Source organism: Podarcis vaucheri, assembly GCF_965113315.1.
Source record: "Podarcis vaucheri genome assembly, chromosome: 15".
NCBI lineage: Eukaryota > Metazoa > Chordata > Lepidosauria > Squamata > Lacertidae > Podarcis > Podarcis vaucheri.
The window spans coordinates 39,988,540-40,000,878 of record NC_138753.1 but is presented as its reverse complement, the minus strand read 5'-3'; the positions used below and the strand labels follow the sequence as shown (position 1 = coordinate 40,000,878).

General features: G+C 47.2%; 1 long non-coding RNA gene across 3 annotated transcripts; it reads right to left on the bottom strand.

Annotated features, from left to right (window-relative positions):
* Positions 1-1,168: 1,168 nt before the first annotated feature.
* On the bottom strand, positions 1,169-12,279 carry LOC309519602. 3 transcript variants are annotated; one of them, XR_014213861.1, is made up of 5 exons: positions 12,132-12,279; positions 8,310-8,516; positions 6,901-7,011; positions 4,288-6,287; positions 1,169-2,886 (listed from the first exon to the last, which is right to left on the bottom strand). It is a non-coding gene; the product is annotated as an uncharacterized lncRNA (long non-coding RNA). The 3 variants fall into 3 exon arrangements; XR_014213863.1 differs by lacking the exon at positions 8,310-8,516 and having other exon boundaries at positions 4,288-5,032; positions 5,662-6,287; XR_014213862.1 differs by lacking the exon at positions 8,310-8,516.
* Between the last annotated feature and the right edge of the window lie 60 nt (positions 12,280-12,339).

Below are 12,339 nucleotides of genomic sequence, written 5' to 3'. Positions count from 1 at the left end.
GTAGCTGTCCAACCATCTTGTCCTCTGTCGTCCCCTTCTCCTTGTGCCCTCCATCTTTCCCAACATCAGGGTCTTTTCCAGGGAGCCTTCTCTTCTCATGAGGTGGCCAAAGTACTGGAGCCTCAGCTTCAGGATCTGTCCTTCCAGTGAGCACTCAGGGCTGATTTCCTTAAGAATGGACATGTTTGATCTTCTTGCAGTCCATGGGACTCTCAAGAGTCTCCTCCAGCACCATCATTCAAAATTATTAATTGCTCAGCCCTAGTAGAAACCAAAGAGGAGACAAGCAGGCCGCAAAGGCTTCTGATAACCTTGCCATTTTCCATGCTTGAATTTCTACTGCGTCAGGCGCACCGCTTATATTAGTTGTAGGTATGCATGAGTCAGATCGTTCCCCCGCCATCAGCTTTGCCACTATGCCCCGCACAATTGAAGGAAGTATGCAAATTGCTAGAGCAGCACAGTGCTGAACTTCTGGCTTATTTGGAGCCACAATAGTCAAAGTTATTTGCATTTGGTCCTTGCCACACAGAACAAGAAGCGCAGGGCCAGCTGGATGGAATGTGTGCTGCTCACTCAGTGACTTTTGACATCTTCCCATGATGAGTGAGTGCAGTCCTCCCCGATTCAGCACAGATGACAGATTTACAAAGGGCTGCTTGGAGCTGCTTGCTATAAAACCATCATTCCCTGCAGTGCATACATTCCTTTTGCTGTGCTCTCTGAGCAATAACTGAAAGGAGCTTTCAGCAGTGTTCAGTGGTGTATATCATATACATGTATCTGCAATGATCCTTGGTAGTGGTGTTTTTTTAAAAAGCTATTCAAAGTCCATCATTGTCTGTATTTCCTGCTGTGAAATCTGTTTTAGCATATCTTTTATGTATTTTAAGCATTCACTTATAGTAGAATTCAAGATTTGTGTATTACATACCTCCTTTTGTTCACAATTTATTTTACTGCCTTCTTTTTTCCCCTGCCTTCCCTCCAAAGAATACATTGCCCACCCTTTTTTATCCTTGCAACAAACCTGTGAGACAGGTTGAGAGATGGTGACTGGTCCAAGGTCAGCCCGTTTGTCAACCAAATAGTATGTGGAAAGATACACATACCAGAAGAAAGTGTGCATAAATGCGTATATTAGTTTTTTAAAAAACTTACAAAAATGAATTCATTTTTATTAGATTTTTTTTTCTCTTATAACAATATCTATAATCATTACATTACATTCAAATTTCAATTTCCCCCTTTCCTGCTTACTTCCCTCAACTTCCATCCCTGATTTATTGCATCTCATATTACATTCTGCTGTTTGTATATACTTCTATGTTGTCGTACTGTTATGTTTCTTGTTTTTCATAAATAAAGTTGCAAATGTTTATTAAAATCCTGCCAAAATTTGTATATTGTATTGCTTCTGCAAACATGATGTAAAAGGTTCCCATTATTTTTCAAAATCACTATTGTCTTTTTTACGAAGTTTATCTGTTAACTTTGCCAACTCTGCGTAACAAAAATGAATTATATGATTGGGACATCGCTTGCAAAAATTTGTATATTGGGCAAAATAGCACACCAAAATATGTATATTGGAAGAAACATGCACAAAAATGCTGACAAATCTTCATGAGGACTTTTTAAAAAATCTCAAGCTTTTGTGGAGAACTGAACTTAATGAGAAACCAAAATGGAATGATTCCTCCCCCTCCTAATTTGGGCACCTGTGGTAGAAAGGAGGGGGAGGAATGAACGCAGAAGCCTCAAGCAGAGACCTGAGAGGTCCACACACAACTGCACTTCCCTGTGCAAAACAGCAGATTATTTCCAGATTCATGTCTAACGCTTGCCTGGAACCTTTTAATATCAGTAATGGAAAGACCAGCGCTCAATTTTCCATGCACTATATCTTCGCTATCCTGCTGACCCCAGACTGCGCAGCAAGAATTAATCTTGCCTTTCTCATCAATCTCTTCTTCCCCAGCCAATACTTTCCTTCCCATTAACCTGAGCCACTTCTCTTAAGTAATCGCCAGATCAGCCTCCATTAGCAGAACCACAAAGAAAGAAATGAAGTCCCCACCCCCAAGGCATGTGACTGGGCTTTTGCACGGCTCCCGTTCATTTTATTTGGAATTGCTCAGAAGCAACTGCTGGCGGGGTGTGGCTTGTTTGTTTACTTTGTTTAAATGTATAGCCCCATTCAAAAAAACCCAAACTGAACATGCAGCCTGGCAAGACCTGCTGCCGGGAGGCCCTGTCAGACCTGCTGCCGTTGCAAGGCCCAGCAATGCCCACAAATGTGCATGCATGAGGGGGAATTGGTTTGCAAAAATGTGGATATGAGGAGAAATTTGCACTTAAATGCTGATTACTTTTAATGAGGACTCAAAGACTGGAAAAAGGAGAAATCTGCCTGCTCACCCTGGGCTTTGCCTCTCCCACTCTTCAGAGGCTTGTTATTGCAAGTCAATTTGTGGTATTCAATTTTTCCCCTCATCCAGTTGCTCCTCACGACGTTCTATTCCTTTAGGCTTCCCAAGCTCAGACCCTCAGAGTGTCTGCACCACTAATTATACAGGCACACAAAAGCAGATGAGTCAAACAGCATATTGCTATTTATAACACTTGAAACAGTTTATTCCTCCTAACAGGGATGGGCAGACTTCAGCCTTGGCTTTGCATTTTACTGTAACTCCCCCCACGTTCCAACCGAAACCAGGTGCAAAACTGACGCGCAGAGTGGGAGCAGACATACACAGACAGCTATAAGAACAGAGTGCCTCTAAGCACCTGCTCAGCCCAATGAATTATTTGCAACACCAGAACTGAGTTCATTGTATTTTCATACAAAAACCTGTACATCAACACAGCAGCTGGCAACTGCCTCTCCATCCCCTTCCTGCTTTTTGGCCATGGCGAAAGACTGGGATCATAGAATAGAATCATAGAATCATAGAGTTGGAAGAGACCACAAGGGCCATCGAGTCCAACCCCCTGCCAAGCAGGAAACACCATCAGAGCACTCCTGACATATGGTTGTCAAGCCTCTGCTTAAAGACCTCCAAAGTAGGAGACTCCACCACACTCCTTGGCAGCAAATTCCACTGTCGAACAGCTCTTACTGTCAGGAAGTTCTTCCTAATGTTTAGGTGGAATCTTCTTTCTTGTAGTTTGGATCCATTGCTCCGTGTCCGCTTCTCTGGAGCAGCAGAAAACAACCTTTCTCCCTCCTCTATGTGACATCCTTTTATATATTTGAACATGGCTATCATATCACCCCTTAACCTCCTCTTCTCCAGGCTAAACATGCCCAGCTCCCTTAGCCGTTCCTCATAAGGCATCGTTTCCAGGCCTTTGACCATTTTGGTTGCCCTCCTCTGGACACGTTCCAGTTTGTCAGTGTCCTTCTTGAATTGTGGTGCCCAGAACTGGACACAGTACTCCAGGTGTGGTCTGACCAGAGCAGAATACAGTGGCACTATTACTTCCCTTGATCTAGATGCTATACTCCTATTGATGCAGCCCAGAATTGCATTGGCTTTTTTAGCTGCCGCGTCACACTGTTGGCTCATGTCAAGTTTGTGGTCAACCAAGACTCCTAGATCCTTTTCACATGTACTGCTCTCAAGCCAGGTGTCACCCATCTTGTATTTGTGCCTCTCATTTTTTTTGCCCAAGTGTAATACTTTACATTTCTCCCTGTTAAAATTCATCTTGTTTGTTTTTGCCCAGTTCTCTAATCTGTCAAGGTCGTTTTGAAGTGTCATCCTGTCCTCTGGGGTGTTAGCCACCCCTCCCAGTTTGGTGTCATCTGCAAATTTGATCAGGATGCCCTTGAGTCCATCATCCAAGTCATTGATAAAGATGTTGAATAAGACCGGGCCCAAGACAGAACCCTGTGGCACCCCACTAGTCACTCTTCTCCAGGATGAAGAGGAACCATTGATGAGCACCCTTTGGGTTCGGTCAGTCAGCCAGTTACAAATCCACTGAGTGGTAGCATAGTCAAGACCGCATTTTACCAGCTTCTTTACAAGAATATCATGATTTCAAGACTCCATGTTACAGCTGTGAAGCAGGCTGTCCTCAGGTCCCAGTTAAGCTACAGGTGATGGCTTTAGTGTGGAAAGTGAGGCCTGTCAGTTCATTCTGAATTCCACATGGGGATCTTCGCTTCTGTTTCAGGGGCACAGCCAGGCCAGTTCTGGAAAGAAGGTATCTTTAATGGATACCAACTGCTGAGACAAGAAAACCAGGTCCTTTGTTTTTGGACACGTACATCCCTACCCAGAGAGTTGGTACAAGAGAAATCCAAAGCAGAACTAAGTGAGATCCAGATGTTCAGCTCCACTCCTTTACCTCAAAGGAAACTCTATGGCAGGCATAGGCAAAATTGGCCCTCCAGATGTTTTGGGACTACAACATCCATCATCCCTAGCTAACAGGACCAGTGGTCAGGGATGATGGGAGTTGTCCAAGAGGGAGGGCAAAAAATGCCACCAGAACCATCATGGCCCCACGGGGAGACCATGCTACACCCACCTCTGGTGTCATTTGTCCTCAAACTATTTGAAATAAGGGAATGAAGGTGAGATGCATAAGATCAGGTTGGGAAACTTCCCTGCACATGCCAGCAGATATTGGAGGCTGCTGACAGCCCGGCCCCTCCTCTCCTCAGCTTGTTGTCATGCAAAGGCTCAGCTCTATAGGAGGGAAAAGCCCCTCAGCATCAAGGCCACCATCCCTCTTGCACACCAGGAGAGAGAGATCCCTTGCCAGATATGTGGGCTAGTGCTGTTCCAGCGTGTTCAGCTTTGCCTGCCGGCAGTGGAAGGACCCAAGGACTGAACGATGGGTGAGCCTCCCTGCCGGCTCTGCTGAAATGAGACGTAACATCACACCATCAACACATTCACCTCAACATGCATGGTAATGTCTTCATGGTTGGGGCCTCTGAAAGGAAGCCCCTCAGAATCAACTTAAATATTTCTTGGTGATCCTGATGGCGAAGGTCATTTTCATAGAGATGGATCTGTAGATTCAGGAGAGGATGTGGAAAGGAGGGAGAGAGAACAGATTATGGATTTTTAGCATTACTGTATCAACCTGATCAAACCTCTCCATATTCTCACTCCCCCAGGAATGCCTTCTCAATCTTTATGCTCCTCCTCAGACACTTCATATGCAGAAACCTCCTGCATGATCTGCCAGTTCCATGAGACCCTGTTGTGAAGGGGTCAACAAGGTTTACCGGCCATGGGCTGGATCACTCCCACGGAGATTGTCCGTGGGCCAGACTGGCACAGTGCAATGTCTGCTTCTGTGCAGACGCGATTTCTGGTATCTGCACATGCAACAGACGTGATTTCTGGCACCATTCGGTGAGTCCCCGTGCCGCACCGGTTTAGCGCAGCGTGCAGGGGAACTCGCCAGGTGGGCGGCTCGTTTTGGGGGAGGCTCTTGGGCCGGTAAAAAGGTCTTCGTGGGCTGCATCCGGCCCATGGGCCGCACGTTGCCGACCCCTGCAGTAGTGCATAAGCATCTTTGGCATTTTCACAACGTAGTTTTACAGTTTAACAACTGCATTGAGGTAGACCCCCTTAATCCTTCCCTCACGCTTTTCGTTGTTATTTCGTGGTTGCTGCCATCCCCTTCACGTACCTCTTTGCTCCTTGCTTTCTGCTTGTTACTGGGATGCAGCTGGTTGATTTTCAATTCCCTATTTTTGCAGAGTAGACCAGTGCTGTTCGCACGGGTTTCAAGGCGTTGGCAAGTGAGAGTGCTTTTCATTCAGAGCGCTGAGGTTCTCCCCTCTACTCTTTGTTCAGTTCTCAGTTTTGTTCAAATTTGAGGAGGGGAAACCCCTTTCTGCGCCGCCTGGAACTTTTGCCTCCCAAGATCTCCACTTGGGCGTCGGGGCAACTTCGCCTTCAGTTGCTCCCCCTTTTTCTCTCATCTTGCAACTTCGTCTGTCTCGAGAAAACAGGAGCACAGACCACAACCCGTCACAAAGCATGCTTGTCCCGAAGTCTCCAGGGTTTTCAGCTTGCCTGCCGGCAGTGGAAGGACCCAAGAGGTGAACAGTGGGTGATTCTGCTGACAAAACACGGGTTGGAGGGGTGAGCCGCTCTGCTGAAATGAGACATAATGTCACGCCATCAACACATTCACTTCAACATGCATGGTAATGTCTTGATGGTTGGGGCCTCTGAAAGGAAGCCCCTCAGCATCAATTTAAAGATTTCTTGGTGATCCTGATGGCGAAGATCATTTTCATAGAGATGGATCTGTAGATTCAGGAGAGGATGTGGAAAGGAGGGAGAGAGAACAGATTACGGATTTTTAGCATTACTGTATCAACCTGATCAAACCTCTCCATATTCTCACTCCCCCAGGAATGCCTTCTCAATCTTTATGCTCCTCCTCAGACACTTCACTATGCAGAAACCTCCTGCATGATCTGCCAGTTCCATGAGACCCTGCAGCGCACAAGCACTTTGGCAATGCACGGTCTACCTCCAGGGAAGCAGTGACCACACTCTTCCTTTCCTTTCTGTTTTCCAGCAGTTTGACAAAGTGGGAGTCGTCCCCCCCCCCAACTACTTGCAAGACTCTAATCTAAAATACATACCTTAGTAACATGACCTCATCTCTAAATATCTATCTAAAAGAAAGGACAAAAACATGAACAAACAAGGTATAAGTAACAAAGTAAACCAAGATCTAAACAGATTATAAGCACCAAGATAAATAAAATAAACAAAAGCCTCCTCTGCTCTCTCCTCTCTGACACATACTCAGACTCCCACCCTAGACACCCCTGGGATAGTGGATTTTAAGACAGCAGCAAGAGATGTCACAAAGGAAGGCAAGTCGCTGTTACCTTGACATCCTACCAACCTGCGCAGGGTGCCTTGTTCCTCCCGAGTATGGACGTTTCTTCAGAACTTTTAGGGGCCTGCTATTCCATCTTGTTTCCATGTCTCCCTCCATTTTCACGTCCTTGTTTCTCTAACAAGTAAGGATATACTTCATTAAGCAACATTTCTAAAGGGAGAGCATTCCAATCTCCTTTTACACATAGCCAAAAACCCGTAATTCCCAGGTTTAGAGGAAGGGCCATAGCTCAGTAGTAGAGCACCTGCACTGCATGGGGAAAAAACCATTTTAATATCCAGGTAGGGAAGGGAAAGAAAGACCATCTGAAATCCCAGAGATAGAAAGCCAGTCACTATAGACAATACTGAGCTAAACTGACCAATGGTCTGACTCGCTAAAGCAGCTTCCTAGGTATATCACTATTTTGCCATTTATTCTAAGAGCAAGCAACCTTCTCCACAAGACATGAGGATGCCTTCCTTCCTGTAGCATACTATTATGAGCTTTGGTGGGGGGAATCCCCCTAAATTATTAAATTAGTAGATGTTATAATGTAACTAATATTTGGAGTATTAAGGGAAATATTAGGAGTAATATTCGGAGTATTAAGGGAAGTATTTGGGCAATTGACAACGGAAATTTTTAGCAGGCAGAGACAGGAGGAGGAGGTTTCCAGGCTCACAGAAAGCAATGATGTAAACGGAAGCGGGATTTGCATTTGGCAAGCAGTAGGGGAGAACTCCATGTGGGTTGGCTGGGAGAGGCCATACTCAAGAGAGACTGGGAGCATGGTTGGCTTCTGCTTCCAGCTGGCTGTAGTTATAGGAGAAGCAACAAGAAACACTCTTTAGCTGGAATGTTCTGCACGCCCCTTCACTGAAGGCTTCAGGTTGTAAATATGTGTAAATACACCATGTTTCATAAAGACACTATAGCCTCTATTGTGCCTTAATCTTCTGAAGATTAAAGGGGTCAGCAGGGGCCGGACTGTATTTTGGAAAAAAAGAAAATGAACAAATCCCTGTTCCCCACAAATAACCCAAAGGTGCGTTTTAAATAAAATGACAGATTCTACTAATGTAAAAACACGCTGATTCCCCAACCGTCCGCGGGCCGGATTTAGAAGGCAATTGGGCCTGATCCGGCCTCCGGGCCTTAGTTTGCCTACCCACGGATTAAACCCTAGTTAAGTGCCAATACCCTTGGCATCTCACGCACTGCTCAGCAGAGATTGGGTTGGCCAGTAACCATACTACATAGTCGAAATAAATAAAAGATTGTCCAGTAGCACCTTAGAGACCAACTAAGTTGCTTCTGGGTATAAGCTTTCGTGTGCATGCACACTTCTTCAGATACCACACAGAAAAGTCATCTTACATAATAAGACAAGTACAAAGTTTCTGAATAAAAAAAGGAAGGGAGCTTCGTACCTCTTTAGCAAAGCCACAGGTGCTGCAACGCTTCCTGCCCCAATGCAAACAGAAACAGACCCTCTAAAATTTAACAGGTGGAAAAGAGACTCAACCCAAATGACAATGTGCTTGGGAAGAAAGGAGCAGGGCAGCTCTGTAAGGTTGCCGTTCTATGCACCCTTTCCAGGGAGGAAAGAATTCAGTGGGGCCTCATTCTGACCTAACCTGCAAAAGATGGAAAAGTAAGTTGTCTTCAGTGTATAAGTATCAATCCCATGTGCAGGCTGTTAGACAATAGTAGCTATTTGTGCTGGAAGTTATTTGGCAGAGTCAACTTTTCTAATTAACACCAAGAGAAGCACTTACCCAAAGTCATGTCCAAAATCCTAACTGGCATCCCAAAGGGTTACTTTAATAATTAAACATGATGAAATCTGGTAGGATTTTTTCTTATGAGGTCAAACAGACAAGAGGATAAACCTCAAACACTTGCGTGTCTGTGCTAAGAGTGCAAACCCTGCAAGGAATCCATTAGCCTCCATAATTGCTTTGCAACAAAATGAAGCAGCTACCAAGTCCAGAGTGAATTGTTGTTTATTTCATCACTGCCAAAAAAGAACATGTAATATTTTCCAGACCCTGAGCAGAGATGGAAAGCAGTGTATGTCTTAAAGCGATGAGCAAAGCAAATGTGGTTCAAATGGACCTTTGGGAAGTTGCCTCTAGAACAGAGTGTCTGATGATGTATGGGCTTGTTCCTTTGACATATAATCTTAGTCTGAGGTGTAGTGCCACAGGGTTGCGGGATGGGCTTAAAGTCCCATTTCTATTTCTGTAGCAGGGGCCCCATTTCAAGCATCCTAGAGCCACCAGTCCAGCATGAAAGGAGAGCTTTTTAACCACTGAATGAGAAGCCCTCTCTCCCTTTCTGCTGATTGGAGTCAATGACGATGAAAGGAAGTGAGTCAGCCACAAAGGACTGACTCCTAGGGTCACTTTGGAGAAGACGTGCAGGAAGGACACCGAGAAGTCCTTCTGTATGCTCCAAAGCAAAGTATTAAAGAAACTGAAAACACAAGGTACGTTAGCTTCAGGAGAAGCGCCAAGGAAAACACAACTTAAATCACTCCGAAAGAATCATTTGCCCAATCATCACTGCAGGAAATAGCAGATTTGGTTTAAAAGTAGCACGTGGACATCTGCACTGAACTTTGCAATGCATTGCTAATTATTATTGTCTAATTATAAGATTATTGTATGCTTTTAGAAGGTTGGATAATCTTAGAAGGGTGTGTGGCTGTGCAGGATTTGTCCTGTGAGTGTGAAGGAACAATGTACATCTGAATTTGCCCCTACACTACTGATCCAAGGCCATGCCCCTGTGGTAGAGTTCCTCCAGAGAAACCCGTTTAGTGATCATGCCTCCCGGTTTGCTATCAGGAAGCTTACATGCTGGTTAGACTATATCTGGTATTTACTGAGTATTTGTCCTGCCATACACGACAACGGGTATTCCTCTTGATCTATATCTGTGGTGTTTATACATCTTCCCACTAATCATATGTTCATCCCACACTTTTCAGTGCATTTGCCCATCCTTTTTTCATTTTCTTTTAAAAAGTGAATTTGCTGTGCATGTTCAACCACTTTAACTGCACATGCTTAGACGTCTGGCATGTGCTTGAATGCCTCCTGAAAAACATCTGGAGTTCCCCAGTTTTTTTAATGGGGCTGCAACTGCATTAAGAGCCCACTGATACCTCCAAAGTGCAGAAGCCCTGTAAAATTTCTGTTCAACTTGCCTAAGAGCAGAATAGCTGAAGGACTACTTGCCCTCACATGGAGAATCATGTGGTTTTAGAAGCCGGAAGCAGCAGTTGCTGGTGCCCATGCGGACACTGAGACTAAGGAGGAGGAACCTGACTGATGCACAGTGCCACCCCATGGACAGTCCCCATGGACCCCATACTGCAGTAGTCCAGCTTCCTCGGGCTGTCTCCACACTGCTTGCCCCCAAAGAATCCTGGGAACTGTAGTTTGTTAAGGGTGCTCTGTGATAGGTGAACTACAATTCCTAGGTGCTTTAAATGAACAAACCCACCCCATCTTATTTGCAACAACCGTTCAAATATTTGAAAACCTACTAAGTCGTCTCTTCATCTTCTCCTCTTCCAGCTAATCATACCTGACTCTTTCAACCGTTTCTCATCTTGGTTCTGAGACCCCATAGCATACTCCGGACATGCTCCCTTTTCTTCATAAAATGTGGCACACAGAACCAGCCCAAGACATAATGGCACCTGAAGTGAACCACAAAACGGCAGTTCCGCTTCCCTGCCAGGCGCAGGTGCCTGGTTCTGCCAAGCTTTGGAAGGGGGCGGCATCCATGTGTGACATCGCAAGCATGATGCGCATGCACGCAGTGGGAGGAGGCTGTGAGGCCCACCACAGCTGCAGGGAGGCCCCGCACAGCCCAACAGGACCCCACCACCTGATGAGGCCAAGCCCCTCAAGACTGGGGGGGGGGGGGGCTCAGCCCAGAGTTGGTGCCTATGCCTCCAGGGAAGATGGGGTGACCTAAGGTCTACATCTGGAACATGAGGGGGGGGGACAGAGACCTGCTTCTGCTGCCCCTGGCGGTGGCCTCACCTGGCCTTATAGGTAGGGCTGTTTTAAGCATAGGTAGTACCAGAGTGCAAAGATCCTCCTGGCGCCCCCCCCCCCCGTTGCCCAGTCCCGGGCACACAGGAGGGTGGAGCCGGCCGGCCGCCTCAGCGTCTTGCTGGCTTGGCTGCCCCCAAACATGAGGCCCAGCACTCCGACGGGTGGGCTCTTCCCCAGACTCAACTCTCGGGCCCTGGGCTCTCGGCCTGGTGCTCGGCACCCCTAGCACCTATGGGTAAGATGGCTCTGCTTATGGGTGCACCAGCCCTGTCCGGACGCAGCACAGGTGAACCTGTGGTTGCCACCACCAGCGCAGAGCGCCAGACAACGTTAGGCGACCTGGTCCCAAAGCTTCCGCTGATGGAGAAATGGCACATGGGCATAGCCGAGGGGGGGGCAGCTGCCCCCCTAATCAGTAAAAATCAATATACAGTGGTGCCCCGCAAGACGAACGCCTCGCAAGACGGAAAACCCGCTAGACAAAAGGGTTTTCCGTTTTGGAGGCGCTTCGCAAAACAAATTTCCCTATGGGCTTCCTTCGCAAGACGAAAGCCCATAGGGAAATCTCCGGGACAGCGGGGAAGCGCAGCGCGTCTTCCCCACTGTCCTCGGACCTCCTCCGAAGGCTGGCGGTGGGGCGGAGAGACCTTCTCCCTGTGCCAGCCTTCGGATGGCTGTCCTGAAGACTTGCGGTGGGAGGAGGGTTTTCCTTCTCACCGCCAACATTCAGAATGCTGTTGTGAATGTTGGCAGTGGGGAGGAAAAACCCTCCTCCCACCGCAAGCCCCGGGAACAGAGAAGCGCTGCGCCCCTTCCCCTCTGTTCCCGTACCTTCCTGAAGGCTTGCGGTGGGGAGAAAAGCCCTTCTCCGCACCGCCAGCCTGGCAAGCGGTTTCCATAGGAACGCATTAATTGATTTTCAATGCATTTCTATGGGAAACGGTGCTTCGCAAGACGAAAAACTCGCAAGAAGGAAAAACTTGCGGAACGAATTAATTTCGTCTTGCGAGGCACCACTGTAAATCTGAGGTTCCTTCCCCCCAACAAAAGCCTGCCCCCCCCCACAAAATCCTGGCCACGCCCATGGGCAGCTCCCTCCAAATCAATTAAATCAATACCAAACACTTAACCACGTGAGGGTCTGCTCCCCCTAACATAAAGTCTGCCCCCCCTTACCGAAATCCTGGCTACGCCCATAAAGCTACATGGGCTTTTGCAGCAGCAGCTGCTGCAGGAAGGAGCATCGTGCCCCGCGCCGCCTCTTCCCTTCCCACCCCCGCGCAGGCTTGCCGGAAGAGTGCGGCTGGGCTTACTCGGAAGTAAGTCCCCCGGCCCATCTCCCCTGCGCGCCCCGCCCTCCTCTCCTCCTCCCCCCCGAGGAGGC